Source organism: Erpetoichthys calabaricus, chromosome 4, assembly GCF_900747795.2.
Source record: "Erpetoichthys calabaricus chromosome 4, fErpCal1.3, whole genome shotgun sequence".
Classification (NCBI taxonomy): Eukaryota; Metazoa; Chordata; class Cladistia; order Polypteriformes; family Polypteridae; genus Erpetoichthys; species Erpetoichthys calabaricus.
The window spans coordinates 294,937,330-294,960,450 of record NC_041397.2 but is presented as its reverse complement, the minus strand read 5'-3'; the positions used below and the strand labels follow the sequence as shown (position 1 = coordinate 294,960,450).

The following is a 23,121-nucleotide window of genomic DNA, read 5'->3' as shown; positions in this document are numbered from 1 at the left end:
ATGCCTTATAGTAACACACTTTTTAAATCACAACAACAACGTTTATTTCTATAACACATTTTCATAATAGGAATGTAGTGCTTTCCACAATGAAGAAGAAGAGGAGTTACAAGAGAAAAAAAACCCAGCAAAATAGATAATTATAAATAACTAGTTGTGTAAGCCCGTGATGTAAAAAGTCCAGGGTCCTAGAAACTATTGAAATCGTCAGAAAAAAAACTGAAATGTAGAGATGTCAGGTAATTGAAAGGGACTACTCTGGGCATCTCTCTCCTAGGAGGATTCGTTTTGCCGACGTGCTCACCTCGCTTGTGCATTAGCGGTGGGAGGAAATAGTAAAAGGGATGACATTTTTCCGATGTAAGCGGCTAAGCGACTTTGTCTTTCTTCTGAGGTTTCGTTGTGCTGACCTCGCTTGTGTTATTAGCAGCTAAGTGAGGTTTCTGTTTCCTCGGAGCCTTTACCCCGACTCCACCTCTCACTTCTGGGCCGGACTGACAGACGCACTTCCACATGTAGACATTTATATATAAGATTTGTTTAAATGAATTGCTATAGATAAAACTACATTTAGCTTAATTTAATTATGATAAAATTAAATATATGACCAGGAACATGATGGGGGCTTCTTCCGATGGTGTCCGATGTCACTCACTCATTTCAACAAGCATATTATGAGACTCAGATTACAACACTCCCTGGGTGCCTTGTCTGTTGTCTCAGTGTATGCTCCGACCTCGTTGAGGGATGTCTCGGCGAGGGAGACATTTTATTCACAACTTCACTCTGTGGCTGATGGGTGCCCACGAGGTGACATTCCTTTGGTCATGGGTGACTTCAATGCAGCGACTGGCACTGACAGGGCTGACTATGAGGATTGTCTCAGTCCCCATGGGTCTGGTGACCGTGGTGAAAGTGGCTCCATGTTCTTTGACTTTGCAAAAGGTCAGGGGCTGTGAATCGCTGGATCTTGGTTCTGGCGTCCTGAGCCGTATCATTGGAGTAGATACTCCAATACTGGTGGTGTGGTGACGGAGATCGATCACATCCTTGTGGGCAGATGCTGGAGGGTCTTGCAAAACTGCACGGTCTATAGAAGTGCCCAGTTTGTGAATTCTGATCACAAACTTATTGTTGCTACTCTTAGGGTCCAGCTTGGGTCCAGTAGGTTACCACCTTCTAGGAAAATGAGCCTGGACTTGGCCAAACTCCAAGATCAGGCTGTTTCTGATGAGTTTGCATGCAGTTTGTGTGAGGAACTTACAGGCTTGGGTGCGACTGCCGATCCTAATGTGATGTGGGTGACCTTCTGTGACAAGACCCTGAGGGTTGTGTTGGTGTTACCGTTGTTCCTAGAAGGAGGTGTTTCATCTCACAGGACACCCTGGATATCATCAAGAGGAGTCACAGCACACGGCTCAATGGCAACTCTGGTCTGTACCGGGAACTGAGAAGGACGGCTGCGAGGGCTCTGAGGGCAGATAAAGAGGCGTTTGTTAGAGGAATCTGTGAGCAAGTGACACACCATCTGTGGTCTAGCGACCCACGTCCTGCTTACAGAGGAATTGAAGCATTACGCACATCTGAATCTGTTCCTTGGAGAGTCGCAGTCAGGGCAGCTGATGGAATGGTCCTTACGGATGACACTGCAGTTATGACCCGCTGGGCTGGCTACTTTGAGCAGTTGTTCAAATCTGATTCTCCAGATAGGACGTTGGATATCTCTGGGTCCCCGGTTCTTGAGGCTGATCCTCCAATTAGCTGTGAACCACCCAGTCTCACTGAGATTGCACAGGTGGTGAACCAGCTGAGGGGAGGAAAGGCTGCAGGGATCTGTGGTATCCAGGGTGAACTTCTCCAGGCTGGTGGTAAGGCTGTCCTCCTGGCATTGCAAGCAATCTTTGCTTCCATTTGGGAGACTGGCATCATCCCAACTGACTGGAAAACGGGACTTGTCGTCCCTTTCTGGAAACCGAAGGGTGATCGCCTGGATTGCATCAACTACAGCAGGATAACACTGCTCTCGGTGCTGGGTAAGGTCCTTGCTAGGGTTGTCCTCAAAAGAATCTGTGATCACTTGCTCACCTACCAGTTACCAGAGCAGTCTGGTTTTATGCCTAAATGGTCTACCATCGACTGCATCCTGGCACTGAGGATTCTCATGGAGCCAAAGTCGAATATCAGCAGAGTTTCTTTGCAGCCTTTGTCGATTTTCATAAAGCGTTCGACTCAGTTGATCAAGCTGCCCTGTGGGATATCCTGAGGGTTTGCGGGATTCCCCTCAAGGTTGCTGGATATCATGGCCGGCCTGTACACTGGTACTGTGAGTGCTGTGCAGAATGGAGTCAGGACCCCAGGGGTTGTGAGGTCGTTGGAAAGGGGTGTGTGGCGCTCCCGATATCTCCGAAAAAGGTTGAAAGTCCAAGTCTTTAGAATCCTGGTGCTTCCTGTCTTGTTATATGGTTGCGAGACATGGATGCTGACCGGAGACGAAGACTGGATTCCTTTGGTACAGTATCTATACGGAAAATCATTGATTACTGTTGGATTGACTTTGTGTTACTCATGGAGTCCCGAATGAGGCACATTACCTGCACTGTGAGGGAGCGTCAGTTACAGCACTATGGTCTTGTGGCGCAATTCCCTGAGGGTCATCCAGCTCGTAAGATCCTCATTATTGACGACCCAAGTGGTTGGACCAAGCAAAGGGGTCGCCCACGTAACACCTGGCTGCGGCAGATGGAGGGTCACTTCCGGAGGGTGGGACTGGACCGTGTGTCTGCCTAGGGGGTTGCCAACTGGGATCCTGAGCTGTTTCGTCGTGTGGTGGGTGTGGCAACACACTTTACCAGTGCATGCTCCCCAACATGACTTGACTTGTTATTTGGCTACGTTTACATTCACCCTTGTTCATTGAATTATGTATTGATAATTCGGCCGATTTAGAAGTTTTTTTCCCCAGCGCCCCACAATGCTTTGCGAGGTTAGCACAACATCACCCGGAGCTTGTAACAGCCAACATTGGATGGGTCCGCACCATAGATATGTAATGTTGATCATTTGCATTACAGACTCTGTGGGATTTAATTACTAGGAGAACTGATACGTAAATAATGGCGGTTCTCAAAATGTTACTTTTATGAAACATATACAGAATTAATAATGAGTTATCTCTGTTTGAACTAATTTACTATTTCAACCCCCAAGGCTCTTCGTTTGCTGTATGTGGGCCATAAATGAACTTAAAAGAGTACAAATGGGTCCCAAAGCTGCAAAAGTAGTTAAGTAGCAATACCAGATTTCCATTCCACATGTATTAGAATAACTCAAGCTAAAATCTTGCAGTATTCTGAGCACTGCCACCGGATATATAACACTGTGCACTGACAGCGCAGTGCCGCATGGCTAATTATCCATGCAGATTATCTATCTGCCCAGCAACAATCTTAAAAACAAGCCTTAAAAGAGCCCTCTTTCTCCCTTCATCAAAAATCAGAGGACACGCTGTGAAATAAGAAAAACTTTTTACAAGACGTACAGGTACATGGGAAGCAAAAAAGAATTTCTATCTGTGCCTGGAGCCGTGACTTCAAACAACAGAATGGGCCAACCCCACACTCTCCGCTTCATGACATGACCAAGACTGGAGCTCTGTGAACGCAATGACCTTTAGTTTACTTGCTTATTGCTAGCTTGTAGCTGTTTGTTGCATTTTGTTTGTGGTATTTGTGCCATTTGCGTCTTTTGTTGTCTGAGGCATGGTGCCACTGTGGTTAGCATTGCTGCCTCCACCCTAATCGCTCCAGCATAGTTGGCAGACTTTTCCCAGGTTCTCTGGGTCACTTAAAAGACCATTATAATCCACTCAATAATGAGTTCAGCTCCTCCTTCCATTTTGACTTCAAAGACTTTTGCAGAGTTTGACGAAGTTCGCAACACATTTTCTGTGCTATTAATGAAGTCGAGGCAGATCAAATTCAGTTAGGTTGGTGCATCACTATTCACAATGGTTCCTTTCCCCCTCATTAGCATGGAGGATGGATTGGTGGTACTTCTGCCACAACTCTAGCTCAGCCTCTCTAGAAACACCCCACTCCTGTGACCATCAGACACACCAAAGTGAAGAAGGCATGGAGGTGAGCCTGATAATCAAAGCTAAACGTCAGGCATCTACAGAGAAAGAGAAGCTGATTTGTAGTCAGACACAAAAATCCAGTCATGCACTTCCTAAACCCTGCACCCCAAAGTAAATGCTTCTAGGAGCATCATGTATGATTTATTAAAAAAATAATCTTGTTTTCTGTTTTATATATATATCATATATCAAGTTTTACTTGTCACATACAATTATACACACAGCTCAATATGCAGTGAAATGCTTACTTGCTAAATTCCAGGGCTGTGCATTAGAAGAAGAATATAAACTCAACTCTTTAAAGATCAATAAATATCAATATACTGTGGCCACTAGGGGGGCGTCCTAGACATAACTCAGCCAAACAGAGACTCAAGGTTAAATAAAAAGTTATTTATTTTACAAAATCACCTTCAGGGGGTTAAAGCTGATCCATCACAGTATAATATTCAGTGGTCAGCACATCCGCCTCCTTCTGCTCCTCGTCAGCAGGTGTTGTCCGCTGCCTCCCAGTTTCTTTTATTCCGGACCCGGGAGTACTTCCGATGCCACAGCACTGTACATTAGAAGCACTTCTGGGCCCAATGGAAACCCCTTCAAAGCAGCGGTTGTGTTCCACTACAGCTGCCCCCTGGCAGCACTCAAGTACCCCCAAGAGAACTGCCATTGAGGAGTACAGCAACCAATATGCCCTGCGGGGGTACAAATGGCAGTTCCACCAGAACTGTGTATAGTGGGATAACTAGGTGGCGCTGTGGTAGCACTGCTGCCTCACAGTAAGGGGATCATGGGTTCACATGCTGGGTTCGCCCTGTGTGGAGAGCGCTTTGAGTAGTGAGAAAAGCACTATATAAATATGAAGAATTATTATATTATTATTAATATATGGCCCCGCTCTTTCCTTCTGTTAAGGCCTGTCAGGAAAGATTCCCACAGCCAATCTGTGGTAGAATGAATGTCCATCCACCTCCATCCATTATGGAATCCCGTCCAGACAAAGAATCGCCATTCATCTCTGTTGGGACTCCAATCCCTCCATTATGGTATTCACAATACACAATGGCGGCAGTAGTGTGCAATACCTCAGTATTGTTAAAAACATTATATATAACTAGCTGTAAAAAGCCGGGGGTCCTGGAAACTATTGAAATTTTCAGAAGAAATAACTGAAATGTAGAGATGTCAGGTAATTGAAAGGAACAACTCTGGGTGTCTCTCTCCTAGGAGGTTTTGTTTGCCGACGTGTTAACATCGCTTGTGTATTAGCAGTGGGTGAAAAAGTAAAAGGGATACCGTTTTAAAGATGTTAGCGGCTAAGCGACTTTGTCCTTCTTCTGAGGTTTTGTTTTGCCGATGTGCTGGCTTCACTTGTGTATTAATGGCGAAGCGACTTTGTCTGTCTTACTTCAGAGATTTCGTTTTGCCAATGTGTTCGCCTCGCTTCTGTATTAGCAGCTAAGTGAGTGACTCCTTCTTTGGAGGTTTTGTCTTGCCGACGTGCTCTCTCACTTGTGTATTAGTGGCTAAGCGACGTTGTCCTTCTTCTGAGGTTTCGTTTTGCCGATGTGCTCGCCTCACTTCTGTATTAGTGGCTAAGTGACTTTGCCTGTCTTACTTCAGAGATTTCATTTTGCCGATGTGCTGGCTTAACTTGTGTATTAGCAGTGGGTGGAAAAGTAAAAAGGATACAGTTTTGAAGATGTTAGCGGCTAAGCGACTTTGTCCTTCTTCTGAGGTTTCGTTTTGCTGATGTGCTGGCTTCACTTGTGTATTAGTGGCTAAGCGACTTTGTCTGTCTTACTTCGGAGATTTCGTTTTGCCGATGTGCTCGCCTCGCTTTTGTATTAGCAGATAAGCGAGTTACTCCTTCTTTGGAGGTTTTGTCTTGCCAATGAGCTCTCTCACTTGTGTATTAGTGGCTAAGTGACTTTGTCTTTCTTCTGAGGTTTCGTCTTGCCAACATGCTCGCCTTGCTTGTGTATTAGCAGTTGGTGGAAAAGTAAAAGGGATACAGTTTTGAAGATGTTAACGGCTAAGCGACTTTGTCTTTTTTCGGAGGTTTCATTTTGCCGACGTGCTCTCTCACTTGTGTATTAGCGGCTAAGCGACTTTGTCTTTCTTAGGAGGTTTCATTTTGCTGATGTGCTCGCCTCGCTTCTGTATTAGCAGCTAAGCAAGTGACTCCTTCTTCGGAGGTTTCGTTTTGACATCGTGCTGCCCTCGCTTGTGTATCCTCGGACGTGGAGCCCTTACCCCGACTCCACCTCTCACTTCTGGACAGGACAGACAGACAGACACACTTCCACGCATAGACATTTATATATAAGATAATTTCATTAATTAATATAAACATACACAGCAATAACTGTATATGCAAAAACTAGACAAAATTAAAACTTTAAATGGGAGTTAGTTTACTTTTAATGAGCAAAAAGAAAAAGATTTCTTAAAGTAAGCTGAATAATCATAAATACAAATTTTTTTATAAGTCAATAATTCTTTCAATAAGGAAAACAAGATATAATGTCATAATATAAGTACTTTTCCACTTTTTGCAGTGTACACACACACGTCATATAAGAATTAACAATAGGGTGTCATGTCACTCACCTCATTTTGAAGGCAGATGGACTGTGGACATGATGTTCCTCCTCCATCTCTCTGCACTGGCCTAGTGTTTCACATTGACTTATTTGACTGACCCCTTTATCCAAGGTGACTTACAATATTGATGATATGGTTGGTTATGTTTCTTTTGGTTTTCCAATTGCAGCACAGGCAGGTCTGGTGACTTGCTCAGGATCACATGGTGTCAGTAGCAGGATTTGAACCCACGACCTCAGGGTTTGAAGTCCAAAGCCTTAAGCACTATGCCACACTGCCTGCCTGCATTTTCCCAGACCGGAGCACAGAGAAGATGCCATTGTAGGAGAAGGTTGGTGTCTCTGATCATTTTCTTTGCCCTGGTCTGACATTTCTTGCTGGATGTTAGAGGGTGCACACCCTGTGATGTGTTCAGCTGACCATACCACTCTCTGTAGATCCTTACAGTTTTCAAACCAGAAGGTCCACCATGGTGGATGTGTAGCAGTTCTTTGATACCTTGAGGGGCTGCCTCAAATCTCCGAGCCATCTGAGGTGGTGAAAACATTGCTGTACTAAGGAGTCGATGTGCTTGGACCAGGTCAGGTCCTTTGTGACGTAGCTAGCCAGATCAAGAGTGGAAAAACATAGCATGGTCTGCTGATTCTCAACCTCTGTTGAGGCACACAGATTTCAGGGTCACAAGGTAGTGCTAACACATGAATCCACATACCCAACATGCATCGTCTTAACAGGTTGCTGGTGTAGGTGTTATGGTGGGATGGTGGGGGGAATGTTTCCTTGGCACACTTTTGGGTCTATTAATGCCAATCAATCATTACTTGAAGCTACAGCCTATTTTAGTATTGTTGCTGACCGTGTGCCACCCTTCAGGGCCACACTTTACCCATCGTCTAATCACTACTTCCAGCATGATTAAGTGTCATGTCACAAAGCAAGTTGTCTCCAACTGCTGTAATGAACAGAATAATGAGTTTGGTGTCCTTAAGTGGCATTTCCAGTCACCGGATCTGAATCCAAAAGAACACTTTGAGATGTGGTACAACAGGAGGTTGACAGCATGAATGTGCCGCTGACTGCTATGCAAATATTGCATGATGCCATCATATCGACATGGAGCAGAATTTCAAGAAAATGTTCCCAACATCTTGTGGAATCCATGCCATGAAGAATTGAGGGCAAGAGGAAGTCCTGGCCAGTGTTAGTGTATATATAGTAGTATAGCCAGTGCTTACAAATACAGCACAGTGTCATAGATAGATAGATAGATAGATAGATAGATAGATAGATAGATAGATAGATAGATAGATAGATAGATAGATAGATAGATAGATAGATAGATAGATAGATAGATAGATAGATAGATAGATAGATAGATAGATAGATAGATAGATAGATAGATAGATAGATAGATAGATAGATAGATAGATAGATATGAAAGTCACTATATAATAGATATAATAGATCTTTTTAATTCTCCTTTTTTCTTTGTAGTGCCTCCGAAGCACCCCAGCCACAATAAGCAGGCAATAATACAATAATAATGATGATAATAAACACAATAACTCTCTCCTCCACCTCCCATTAAGCTCTGTCACACTCCTCCCGACTCCGGCTCACCTGCTGGGTTCTCATCAGTCCTTTATATAGTCCTTTACCTGGAAGTGCTTCTGTCCTTAAGACCACGTGATTGACTGGCACTTCCAGGTCTAAGAACTGACATTTTCTTCAACCCGGAAGTACTTTGGGGCTTCCGTCCTTGTGACTACTTTGTACTTCTAAAGGCTAAAAGGAAAGTATGAGTCCCCAGGTTGTTTGACAACTCCCCCTGGCATCACCCATGGCACCTAGCAGGGCTGAGAAACCGAATTCCAAGTCTGAAAATGCCCTGTGGGAATCCGGGGCACCATAACACTGCAAGGGAGCTGCCATCTAGCGTTTTGGGGGAAGCAGTGTTGGCAAGTAGGTGCCTTCCCCTATCCTTCCATTCCAGGGACGTTCTGGCCGGGTTGAGCTGCCAGCCATCCATCACAACATTATAGATAGATAGATAGATAGATAGATAGATAGATAGATAGATAGATAGATAGATAGATAGATAGATAGATAGATAGATAGATAGATAGATAGATAGATAGATAGATAGATAGATAGATAGGTAAAATTTACACCAAAACCTATACATCATCGAAGAGAAGAAGAAGATTCTTATCATCTACTGTGATGTCACCAGGCATGATCAGCATTCTAGCCGGCATGGTTGAAGGCCCACTACCCGGCTGGGAGGCCAGTTTAGTAGACGCTCAGTTGGAGACCAGTTTCCTCTTCTGACCCAATAGGTGGCCGTGCTCCTGGACTATGGTGCCTGTAGGGATACCTATGGGGCTGGAATTGTAGTCCAGTAGCACAGCCCTGTGGTGTTCCATTGGTGCTGCCAGGGGGACAAATCATCCCCACTTCACAGAACCTCTGCCTGACCCAGAAGTACCTCCTTCCTATAGTAGGTGCACACCGGAAGTGTTCCCAGGTCTGGCATAAAAGAGGCTGCCCGACATCATCCAGGAGGGCCAGAGTCAGGTGGATGTGGACGAAGCTTGCTTGGAGGAATAAAAGGAGAGTAAGAGAAGAAAAACAACATAAAATAAGAAGCATTGTGCTTGTGCAGTATTTGTACATCACCTGTAGATGTATTTGTGAAAATAAATCATTATTTGAACTGATACTTACAGTATGTTGGTGTGTTGGAGGGTTTGGGAGCTCACTGGCACCCACTATAGGTTACACTACTTCTTTGACATTTTGTAGAGAACTTTGAGCTACATCCTTTGGATGAAAATGTGCTATAGCTATAAATGTTGTTGTTTTAGTATCTATCTATATATTATTATACTCACTGATGTGGAGTCACTTCATTTATTATTCTGCCTATCAGATGCCCCTTGGTAGTGATGTCCAGGGTAGCTGCTATTGCCAGGCTACTGAAGGGTGTAATGCTTCTGGCAGCTGCAGTCCTAAACAGGCTCTTCTCTACAGACACCAAATATAGCTTTCAGTTCTGTTATTATTAATAATAATAATAATAATATGTCACACATGTGCATATGGGAGGCAGCTAAAGGGCCTGAATGAGGGCAATTCCACGCAAGACCAGGGGGTGGCAAAGTGTACTGATCCTTTCTCTCTTTCCACTACAGACCATTTATGGGAAATTCCACCTGGCCCTGATGAAGTCCCTTCCAATGACGTCACTTCCTGCTCCTGGCCCCAATGACGCTACTTCTGGTTCTGGTCCCACTGATGTCACTTCCTCTGCTTTCCCTTAAGACCACCATCTTTACCTCAGCAATTCAGCTCTGTTCTGGACTCAAACTGATCTACTACTTTCAACAGTTTTGCTGCCAGGAAAAATTATACGGATGTCTGCCCAAACCTTTTTGTGGCTCCTTGTCTATTCATTTATGCCAAATAATAATAATAATAATAATTCTTTACATTGATATAGCGCTTTTCCCTCTACTCAAAGCACTTTAGTGAATCTTCTTCTTCTTCTCGAGTCCTTAAAACCAAACGTTTCATATGCCATTCCAATGGCGAGCACAGGCTATGGTTCTGTCGGTGGCCGCAGTGAGGTCCTCCATGATTCACAGTTCGTCCAGGGATCGGCAGATCAGGAGGTGTTCCATGATTTGTCTTTCCCCGCAGTCGCACAGCTCGCTGTCATCAGAGTATCCCCATTTGGTCATGTTGACTTTGGATCTGCCAGTCCTGGTGCACACGCTTTTCCATGTTGGCCAGTCTAGGTCACCACCAACGGGTAGATGTTCCCTCATTTCTGTGCTAATGCCATCAATTGTGTTGTATGTTTTTGATGCATTCACGCCATAAGTCCAACCTTGTTGCTCTTGTCATTGAGTCTAGAGGTCTATCGTGCATGAAACTTGTTACAAGATTTGAGGCGTTTGGCGACATGGCTATGGCAGTACAGTGGGTGTCTGGGGTCCTCTAGTTGCTTTAGTTTGTCCTGTTTACTCGTGTGATGGACGGCCGGCAGCTTATCCCAGCCGACACATCCAAGAAGCTAGATGGCGTCTTCCCTACAGCATGGAGGTGCCCCGGATTCCCACAGGGCACTATGAGAGATGGCGTTCGACTTCACAGCCCTGCTGGGTGCCATGGGTGCCACCATGTGACGCTGCAGGGAGACACGTGGATTTTTATTTTCCCTATAGCCCGGAAGTTCTCCCAAGTCACGGCAACGGAAGGACAGAAGTACTTCCGGGCTAAAGAAAAAATACAAGTTTTCATCTGACCCGGAAGTGCTTTTGAATCACATGGACAGAAGGACAGGAGCACTTCCGGGTCAAGGACTATATAAAGGACTATGCGAGAGTTGGGAGGTAGAGTGACGGAGCTGCTGGGAGAGGAGGATTGATCTAGTGTATTATATTATTGATTTACTGTTTATTGGGGTGATTGTGGTGTCTACTGTGGCCCAATATCGAAAAGAAAAGAAATGAAATGAAAAAGATTATTGGTGCTTTTACTTGGTGTCTTGGATGTTTGTCTGCGGGGTTTGAGGAGCGACAGTGCCCTCTAGTGTCATACTCGCTACATTTCTTCTTATGTCTGGGGGAGCAATGCCAACCAAAACGTAGAGGACTTTAGATGAATGGGGAGCCACTTCAACCACCACTAATGCGCAGTACCCACCTGGATGATGTGACGGCAGCCATTTTTGCACCAGTACCCTTACCACACATGAGCTCTTAGGTGGCGAAGGGGTGAAAGAGAGAGCCAACTAGAGCCAGGGGGGCAGAATGAATAGGCCAGGGTGGGACATAGGGATACACCCTGCTCTTTACAAAGGATGCCCAGAGATTCATACTGTTGAAGAGATGGTTATTTATTTATTTTTTTGGTGGAGATCCAGGGACGCACCCAGACTGGGCCCGATGTGCACACTCTCACAAGCAGAGACACAAAACCAACAAATGAATAGATAATCTATTAAATGAAAGCCCAATACACATCAACAACAATCAGACAAACTTCCCTGTTCTCCTACTGCGGTACGGTTGTAACATAACAATGAACCACAACGATAAACACTCACGACAACGTCCTTATACAGTCCAATACAGCAAAAGCAGGTGTGATGGTATGGAGTGAAGATGACAATCCATAAAAAATGAGTAAAACAGTCCTACCAGTAGTCCTGAGCGGCAAGGGGGGAGATTTCCAGGAGCGCTCCTATTGAAGACGCAGTACGATTAATCCACCATAATACACACGACAGGCAGGCACGAGACAGTCCATTCATCCCAACGGGAAACGATCACGTTGGACAGGATACACAAAAACACTGATCTCCCGTTGGCCCCCCTTTTTCAATTTTCCCGCTGGCCTCTTTTGTCCCCAGCGGCCCCTACTTCCATTCCAGTCCTATCCTATGCAGGTAATTCCCCAAACCTTGGGCTGCTGGGAAATGGAGTTCTTCCCACGGCAGCACTGTGCTACAACGTCTCATCCAAAGGATGGCACCATATTTAGAGCACAGGGTGCCCGTCACTGACTGGATTCACATTCAGACCACAGGGTAAGCGCCTCCTGCTGGCCTCACCCACACCTCTGCCAGCAGCAACCCAAGCTTGTCCTAGATGGCCTTTTCTCACTTTCATGAGCCACTGAGATCAGCCTAATTAAGCCTGAGTTTTATTTTATTTTATTTTTTTAATTAATTGGTACTAAGATTAAAGTAAGAATGATCCAGGAAGCCCATTTCCCAGGATCATTTTCTCAACGTGTGGTTAAGGATGCCTTGTTTTCAGGTGTCTTTTCTTTCCTCCCTCCCACACTGCAGGTTCACAGTTCACTTCAAAAGAGACAGGAGCGCTGGCAATATTTATTTCACATCACACAAAATGACAGTAATAGAGCATTGATGAATACCAGGAATCTGTCTTTGCCCTCTCGCTGGAAACTCGGTGCCCCTTTGCTTATAATGAAAAAAAAAAAATCTGTCTAAAGCAGTTTGTTTTAACATCACACAGCACGGAAAATGTTCCAGGCCTTAATGCTCCATTTTTTAAAGAGGGTTGGGCTTGTTTATAATTGTGAGGTATACTTTAATGAATATTAATATTTGAACAACAAGATTGCCCAACTGATGGATATGCTCTTAGAAACAGAAAGTAAGCAAGAAAAAGTTAAATCGGCTTCAGTGCTGCAGTAACCCTGCAAACGATAACAGAGCTGTGAAATATCTTCATCACACAGCAAGTAACATTTTCAGCACCGCCGGACTAATAATGTCCGAACGCAAGGGTAGAAGGAAAGACTGGGAGGTAAAAAGAGTTGTACACTGCAATGGTTGAAACTGGAAAGAAGCATCAAAACCGCGAAACATAGCCTTAAAGCCGAGGTCAGGTTACGCGACTGTTTGACATTTGCCAACCACAGTCGCTGAACTTGGCACAGCACCATATCAAATTACACATCAGGATATCGTAGCCCATGTCACCTTTACCAAAGTCTAAGGGGTCGGAACAGTTCCGTGCACACATTATGGCTGACGTGAGTTCCCAGCATTCTTTTGAGCACATCATCAGAAATTAACGTAATTTTTGAGTGAGTTGCAGCACCGTTTGTGTGCAAGTTTTGGTACGTGACGTCAGTATCGTGGTTTACTATCACAAGGCACATTGCAGCTCCTACAGGGTCAATGAGCGATGCTTGATGAATGGTTCGATGCGGTGAAGCAAATCATCAAACTTAAATGCCGACATGCGAAAGTCTTCATGGTGCTTTGCTTCATCCCTTTCTCGCATAGGCAATACAAGCGTTGCATATTCCCCATCGTAATAATACGATAATACGATACGTTTAAAGGCCTTCTGTGTCGCTGTTGCCGTCTTGTTTTTTTTTTTTTTTTGCATCAGAATGAAAAGAATTTTTATCTTTAACATCTTTCATCCCTCAACTCACAACAGTGAGAAAGCAGACGTTGTTTTCTCACCGTGATGATTTCTCACACTGCCACCTGGTGGAATCCTCCAGATTTACGTAAAGTACGCAGGCAAGTATTGACAGTACACTGCCTGCGCAGCAACAGCGTCCTCAAGCGCACGCGTAGCATAGCGTTGAGTATAACCCATCTATATCCCCTTTTTTCTGACAACCAATTGCGTGCTGCCTGATGGGGCTGGCGTTTTATGAAGGTTTAACAAGTATGATGAGTTTGCCCCAGTGCAGTGATTGGGACACAATGCAGTAAAAATAACACTGTCCTGACTCTCTGTGGTCATTAAATATCCTTCATAAAGAGTTGGATGTTGCCCTCCATGGCCTAGTCATTATGGCCCCCTAATCGTCCCCCGTCTCTGTTTGGTTCTCACCATTTCACCACCTGACAGCTCATGTGTGGTGAGCGTGCTGGCACAAAAATGGCTGCGGTTGCATCATCCAGGTGAATGCTATGCATTAGTGGTGGTTGAAGTGGCTCTCCACTCATTACATAAAGCACTATGTAAATGTAAAAATTATTATTATTATTATTATTATTATTATTATGTAAAATGGGCGGCACGGTGGTGCAGTGGTAGAGCTGCTGCCTCGCAGTAAGGAGACCTGGGTTCGCTTCCCGGGTCTTCCCTGCGTGGAGTTTGCATGTTCTCCCCGTGTCTGTATGGGTTTCCTCCCACAGTCCAAAGACATGCAGGTTAGGTGCATTGGTGACCCTAAATTGTCCCTAGTGTGTGTGCTTGGTGTGTGTGTGCCCTGCGGTGGGCTGGCACCCTGCCCGGGGTTTGTTTCCTGCCTTGCGCCCTGTGCTGGCTGGGGTTGGCTAAAGCCAGCCCCCGTGACCCTGTAGTTATGATATAGCAGTTTGGATAATGGATGGATTATGTAAAGCATATTTGGGAGGTTCGCAGCCCCCCCAGCTGCCTAACGCTGCCGATGCCATATGAAGGGTTAGTAGCTGCCGTGAGTTCAGTCGCAGTCTCGGCCCTTTTTGTTCTATTTTCAGTTCAGTATATTATGACCACACAGGGGCGCCAGAGAGCCCCAAACCAACATACCTAGCAATACACCACATGTTAATAGAATAAAATGAAGGAATTTTATTCTTTTCCCAGGCACTTTCCATAATCCTCTCCTGATGTAAGCCACAATCTTATATAATAATTCGCCAGTCTACTCACTCATTCACTCACGTCTGTCCGAAGCCGAATGCGCAGTTGCCTTCTGCACAGCTGCCCGAAAAACCTTACGAGACCGACATCGCAGCAGGTTGGCGGATTTACGACCGCAGAAATTCAAAGAGAAAGGCGGCTTCGATTAAAGCTCTAGAGGCCTGAAAGGTGATTCCGACTACAGCTCAAGGCCTAATTACGCATTCATTCAATACCCCTATATCAGGTTTGTGGTGCTTATACTTATTACTATTCCACTTGTGCCCGTTTCATCTTACGTTGTCAAAATGGGCTCTTTGTCTAGTTATACAATAAATGAGAACAATAAACTAACAATTCTCTCTCCTTCTCCACTTCCGTTGAGTTCCACCCGCTGCCTCCCAACTCTGACTCGTCCATGTGTGACAGCAGGTTTCCTTTTATTCTGGACCCAGGAGTGCTTCCGGTGCCACTGCCATGTGTTCCAGGGACCGCTTCTGGGTCAGAAGGAATGTAGGGAGGTCCTCTCTCGATCCCCAGGGACCCCGACAGGGTTGCCCTTCCAGACTCTGGAATCTCCCAAGCACCCCTGTGGGTGTCCAAAATGTTTTCCCATATGAGGACCACTGCCACCTGGCATATGAGGGAATGGAACTACTCCCAACTCTCTCTCGCTTCTGCTGGTCCTTCCAGCTGGATGTAAAGTTTTTATATGATTTTAACGAATTCTTGGGTTTTCGTTTACTATAAATAGCTCAATGGGGAGCTGATTTCCATTGCTTTTCTCCTTTCCTAGGGTAATCTTGATACTAATTTTATGCTAGTATCAGTCATTTTGTATTAATAGTTACTTTTCATTTACTAATTATTATTGTGACACTTATTGTTAATCACGTAAAAAAATCTTCATAATTATATTTTCTTTTGTTCTGTTAATTTTTAAATTTTTATGTATATGTAGATACATCTCTCAATGATCCTGAGCACATCATCAGAGTTTCTGGTCTTTCGACATCAGACACCTTGGACCAGACCACCCAGCCATGGATGATCAGGCCATATCTTATGCTCAAGTGACTCTTGCTTCTCCCCATGCACCTTCATAACCATCTCAAGGCCCTTTCTGTTGTCTCTGTGATGTTCTTGATCTCCTCCTCCTCCTCTCTCCAGTGATGCTAATGATTGCTTTGAAAAGCCCTTGTAGCCAGCATTGATGGACTTATAAGTTTCCTTCCAGCCCCACATACGATGGTCCAGCACAAGATCCTCATATCTGGCCCTTTTCCTCTCGTGGAACTGTCAGCATCAAAAGGAACGACGTTCTTCATTTTTTGTGAGACAAGGAGGATGTCCTGCCTTATGGAAGTTGAGGTGATGTGCTGTGGAAGTTCCATCCACAGAGAGCTGCCAAGTCTAAGAATTTGTACTTACTACACTTAATTTATTTGATGTCATTATTATTCTTTCTTTTCATGACCTGGATATCTTCGGCAAGAGTGAGGAAGGCACAGTTCTCAGAGAAGATCTACATCCACAACAGCAGCACATGCAAACTCCTCAGGGATATAAACCTCAGCCTGTGGAGCTGCAAGGCAAACAGCTGTAACCACTGTGCCGCCATGCTCCCACAATGCAATGAGGTTAAAAACAGCACCTAACTTTTAAGATAACTCGTCACGTTTTACACATTTTTTAGGTGATGGACTGAAGGGTTTCCTCTCATTCTCAAACTTCTTATGTTCTTATGTAAGTCCCCCATGAAACTCTCCAAATCTCAGCCTATGTTGGTTTTAGTTGTGTGTCTTTCCAAAATTAACCTCTATGTTTCTATGCAGAATTTCTAAAGACTGAGTACTCTCCTTCATTTTCTGCTTTCTGGAAAAAATGTATTTTTTTTTCCTAGTGAAATTTGACTTTATAATCAGATGAGTAAACAGGAAAGAAAAATATTTAGAAATTCAGGCGCTGATGATAGCAATGTGAATGGAAAACCAAGTTGACCTGACGCAGCAAAAGGGAAAAAACACTGAGAAGAAGAAATTAAAGTCACAGAGTGTCCAAAGATTATGACTGCGAGAACTTAGAAACAGCTCTCCTAAAGTGGACCGTGGATCAGTGATTGGTAATTTAAGTTATGCTTACATCTGTTAACATTATTTGCTTGTTTATTTGTATTTTCAATGGAATTCATTAGTTTAGCTACATATTTGTTTATTTGGTTATTTGTTCTTTCTTTCGAGCTAAACATTGAAATTCATTAATTCCTCCATCTTCTTTACCTACTCATCCTGACAAAGGGTCATGAGGCAGAGGAAGTCTTTGTCAGCAAGCATCGGGTGCAATGCAGGAACAACCCCTGGGCAGGGCGCTGTATTACCGTGTAATGTACCGTGACATTTGGGAGGCCTACCAGGAACGTTTATGGGGTTCATCCACCCTCGGCCTTGAAGATTAACACACACACAGATACACACACATACACATAGCGATACTATCCTGACAAAGTCTCGAGTGGTGCCAGTTGCCAGTCATTCCATAATATTCCACATAGGACACAGCTACACACACACACACACACACACACGCACACACACGCACACACACACACACACACACACTTGGAGATCCCATCCAGACAAAGTCTCGAGTGGTGCCAGTTGCCAGTCAGTCCATAATATTCCACATAGGACACAGCTACACACACACACACACACACACACACACACTTGGAGATCCCATCCAGACAAAGTCTCGAGTGGTGCCAGTTGCCAGTCAGTCCATAATATTCCACATAGGACACAACTACACACACACTTGGAGATCTCATCCAGACAATGTCTTGAATGGTGCCAGTTGCCAGTCACTTCACAATATTCCATATAGGATACAACTACACACACACACACACACACAGATCCCATCCAGACAAAGTTTCCAGTGGTGCCAGTTGCCAGTCATTCCATAATATTCAACGCAGGACACAACTACACACACGCACACACACACCCACGCACACACACACACAGATCCCATCCAGACAAAGTCTTGAGTGGTGCCAGTTGCCAGTCATTCCATAATATTCCACATAGGACACAGCTACACACACACACACACACACACGCACACGCACGCACACACACACACACACACACACTTGGAGATCCCATCCAGACAAAGTCTCGAGTGGTGCCAGTTGCCAGTCAGTCCATAATATTCCACATAGGACACAACTACACAGACATACTCAGAGATCTCATCCAGACAATGTCTTGAATGGTGCCAGTTGCCAGTCACTTCACAATATTCCATATAGGATACAACTACACACACACTCACACAGATCCCATCCAGACAAAGTTTCCAGTGGTGCCAGTTGCCAGTCATTCCATAATATTCCACGCAGGACACAACTACACACACACACACACACGCACGCACACACAGATCTCATCCAGACAATGTCTTGAATGGTGCCAGTTGCCAGTCACTTCACAATATTCCATATAGGATAAAACTACACACACACACACACACACACACAGATCCCATCCAGACAAAGTCTCCAGTGGTGCCAGTTGCCAGTCAGTCCATAATATTCCACATAGGACACAACTACACAGACATACTCAGAGATCTCATCCAGACAATGTCTTGAATGGTGCCAGTTGCCAGTCACTTCACAATATTCCATATAGGATACAACTACACACACACTCACACAGATCCCATCCAGACAAAGTTTCCAGTGGTGCCAGTTGCCAGTCACTTCACAATATTCTTTATAAGACTCTCCATATAGGGATTCACTGTCACCTGCTCTAACAAACATGCGGGTACCATCGCCACATACTGAAAAGCTCCACTTTTTTTGTTATATGCTACTGATTAACCAAACTATGTCTTACTTGTGCCACAGTTGTTCTGATTATTGAGGAGCAACCTTAGTAGCCTTGATAAACCCTGTGGGCAAGACATCAGCACACTAGGTACCAAAACAGATTTAGAAAAGCTTATTGAAAATCAGAAGTGTCAAAGAGTGGATGTTCTTTTTGGTTTAGAGATTGGCGTTGTTCATAGATTTTCTGACATCCAAATTGGATGCTCTCACGTCTCTTGATTTGTCATTGTTTTTCTGTTTCTTCAATTCTCTTCCACTTTTCTCTTCCTCTTTGGTCCATTAGATGAGTTAAAATGCATGCGTGGAGTTTTGGGATATGTGACATTACACATGCATGGGTATCGGAGGACTCCTCCAAGGGTTTATTAAAGGGATGGAATAATCCACCAAGATGAGAGGTGGAGCTATCGCTGACTTTGCCCTGTTTGTCTTCTTCCCCCACAGCTCCAAGAGACCACCCAATAAGGACTCCTAGCCCCGCCCCTTCCAGTGGTTTCTCCATAAAGGACGGAGTCTTTTTGGAAGGCCTGAGCAGCCACAGAGCGGAGTGTGAGATTAACTACCGTGGAGGAGGAACCCCAACCGGGGAGCAGCACATTTGCACATTTTTCATTCCTTTTTTTGTTGTTGTTTACTTCATCTGGTGACAAATAAAAGGGGCGTCCCGGTTGGCGTCCCAAAATTTTGACAGATTCCAGTCTGTCCTTCCTCCACCCAACCACAAGAGTCATGAATCCGAATCGGAAAGGGTCGCAAACGCTACTAAAGCAAACGTTATGACCCTTGTCTGAGATTTGCCAAGGCAGAGCAAAAACCATGACAATCAGTAGCAATTTTCAAAAGTAAATGTCCATTAAACCATGAAGGGGGATGACGCTATGGTGGTAAAATTGAGCCACGAGAGAAAAGAAGAATCACTTCTTGATGTTGTGTTGTTGAGCAGCTCATCCACCTCACAGCATCCTGAGTTTCTAAAGCTGGGCAATCAAGAAAGGCTGCAGAAACACCCAGAATAACTGACACGATCTAACACATAGCGAGGCTTGCTTCTTACATTTCACATTTAATATCTAATTGAGGATTTTAATACCACTTTTTTAACAGATGTAATTTATAGACTTTTTTCCACATATACTTGAAATCACAATGCATAACTTAAACATATCAATGATGAATAAACTGCTAAAAATTATTCACTGATACTGCAGAAACTCAAGAATCCTGATGGCGACCTCTGACATTTTCAGAGTAAGACGCTTTTTTTAGATAAGCGGCTCTGTGATTCATTTAATTGCCTTCTTTTTTTGGCTCGGGTTTCCAGCCATTTTCTACACTGGCTTTGTGTATTGGGCAGCTGGTGGTCTACTGGGTGGGAGACGAGCCCCAGCCCTGGAGGAATGACAGTGCTGCCCAGCTCACATTGTCGAGCACACACACCAGGGTGGAGTGTTTTACAGCAGACAGTCGTGTCAGCAGGGTTGCATTGGGACTGGAGAAGCCTCCTTTCCTACAGCAGACATCCCAGCTGCACCTTTACACCTTTAGGTGGACCAATGGTTTCTTCTACAGTGCCCTCCATAATGTTTGGGACACTGGCACATTATTCCTTTGATTTACTCCTCAGCTCCACAGTTTAAAATCACAAATCAAACACTTCAGACTTTGTGATGAAAGTGCACATTGCAGACTTTCACTGAAGGGGATTTGCAGACATTTTGGTCACACCTTGTGGAGATGACAACACTTCTTCACAATGTTTGGGACGCAGCAATGGCAGGTCTATGAAAGCCATTTGTCATATTTAGGACTGTCACGTATCCCTTCCATGCAATGACTGCTTGAAATCTGTGATTCATCTTCTCTGGTGAGGCTCTGTCAAGCCTCTAATGCAGCCAGTTTCAGCACCTGCTTAATTCCAGGGTTTGAACCCTTGAGTTTCCCCTTCAGCATATGGAAGGCCTGCTCAATTGGATTTGCATCGGGTGACTGGCTTGGCCATTCAAGAATTTTCCATTTTTTAACTTTGAAGAACTCCTGTGTTGCCTCAGCAGTCTGTTTTGATCATGATCTGGTTTTTGGAGAGTTTGGAGACTTTCTGGAAATTGAGCAGATCAGATGTTTCTCTACACCTCCGAATTCATTATGATGCTGCCATGAGCAGTTCTTCAAGAGCTGTATCTGCCCCACACCTCTCCACCATCTGTTATTTTTCAATCTTTGCCAGTTTTGTTTGTTATTTGTTTCTAACATGTTGTTTCTTTAAGTGGGCTGCTATTTCATGTAATTTGTGGGTGAAGCCCAAGGAGGCAGGGCCACCTCGACATCGCTGCTGCTGGGCTCTACCTCTGACCTCTGACTTTAGAAGTCTGTTGAGGTTTGGTGGGCTCATTGTCAAGTTTTTTTTTTTTTTGTATTTCTTGGAATTAGACTGTTTTCTGGGGTGGCACGGTGGTGCAGTGGGTAGCGCTGCTGCCTCACAGTTAGGAGTTCACTTCCCGGGTCCTCCCTGTGTGGAGTTTGCATGTTCTCCCCGTGTCTGCCTGGGTTTCCTCCGGGTGCTCCGGTTTCCTCCCACAGTCCAAAGACATGCAGGTTAGGTGCATTGGCAATCCTAAATTGTCCCTTGTGTGTGCTTGGTGTGTGGGTGTGCCCTGCGGTGGGCTGGCACCCTGCCCGGGGTTTGTTTCCTGACTTGCACCCTGTGTTGGCTGGGATTGGCTCCAGCAGACCCCCGTGACCCTGTAATTAGGATATAGCGGGTTGGATTATGGATGGATAGACTGTTTTCTATTTTCTTTATTGGATTGTTCTTTTTGGATTGTGTTTTGGGGGTGTTTTGACCTAATGTTTTTTTTTTCATGGGACTGAATTTTGCTCCTTTTGCCATATTTCTATTTTGTAAATAAACATTTGGATTTATAAAGCTTCTTTATTTTTGATTTGCCACTCAAAGCTGGAATTTTCACGGTTTATTCCTTTGGTAAGGCATTTTTGATATTTTGTATATCAAATGTATATCAAATACAAAATGGGGCCTTGTTAGGCCAATGCCTGCATGTGGAGTCAGGAAGTCAGACAAATAAAATCTTGTATTATTAATATTACCTTGTGGTGAGCCTCTTCGGAACAGGCCAGGAAGGTTTGTGCCTTGCTTTTGTGGCTTAGTTTAGAGACCTCATCTTCTTTTTACTAAGTTTGTGACTCCAAGATTCCAATAATATTGTATACTAGCTGCATGTTGTCTTTGGGACAAAAAAACAACAAGAAGACTCCCGAGCAGTTTTACTCTATTCATGAACTTGAAGAGATGTCAACCAACTCTTAAGAATTACCCAGTGCAGAGGACATGGACCCACTTGTGCTTTCTACCCCACTGGCTTTCGTAAGAAGACACTGGTGATACCATATCTTAGCCGTATCGCTAGTATATGAGTCCTATTAATCATTGTCTCGAGAAAATACCTCCAGATAGACAATGTTTGTAGTGAACACTTCAAGCCTTACTCTCTGGTGCTGAGGTGTTTCACTTGCACGTTGTTGAGCTGCGGCGTTTGCTTCGTTTTAAAGTGGTGTCTCTTCATCTGTGTCATTAGCACGATGTCATTGCGCAGCGCCATTTATTGTAGAGAAAAGTGAAGTGCATGTGCCATCTAGTGGCTATGATTGAGCGGGAGCAGAGCAGACTGCCCCATCCACACACACACGCACAGGTCAATTGTTTATATATGTGTAATAGGGTCATATGAAAAGGCAATGTCCCCTCCGGGATTAACACAGTGTACCAAATACTAAAAAATGTATGCTAATATTATTGAATCCCAGTTTCTTTGGGGTTTTTCTCCAAGTGCCCTGATTATCCTTTGTGAACTGCCAGGCGGGCACCGACGCCCCAACCCAACACAGACAAGCATGGGACACATTTCTTTTTTCTCTTGTAGGTGGGAAACGCCTTCCTCGTTTCCCACAAGCACAACACGGTCCAAGCAAGCACAACACAAATTTCTTCTTTTTCTTTTCCTTTTTCTCTTTTTCTTCCTCCTCCACTCCAACTCCCTACTCCTGACTCAGGCTCCCCGAGTAGTGTCTCCTGGCTCTTTTTATAAAGCACCAGGAAGTGCTCCAAGTGCTCATTGACGCATTTTCTGTGTGCAGATGGTGCAGACCTATAAATATCTGGGAGTGCAGCTGGATGATAAATTAGACTGGACTGCCAATACTGATGCTCTGTGCAAGAAAGGACAAAGCCGGTTATACTACCTTAGAAGGCTGGCGTCCTTCAATATCTGCAATAAGATGCTGCAGATGTTCTATCA

At 44.4% G+C, this 23,121-nt stretch overlaps 1 long non-coding RNA gene across 1 annotated transcript; it reads left to right on the top strand.

Annotated features, from left to right (window-relative positions):
• Positions 1 to 188: 188 nt before the first annotated feature.
• On the top strand, positions 189 to 5,718 carry LOC127527704 (uncharacterized). Its single transcript, XR_007934867.1, has 3 exons — positions 189 to 239; positions 5,322 to 5,362; positions 5,685 to 5,718. It is a non-coding gene; the product is annotated as an uncharacterized LOC127527704 (long non-coding RNA).
• The last annotated feature ends 17,403 nt before the right edge of the window (positions 5,719 to 23,121 follow it).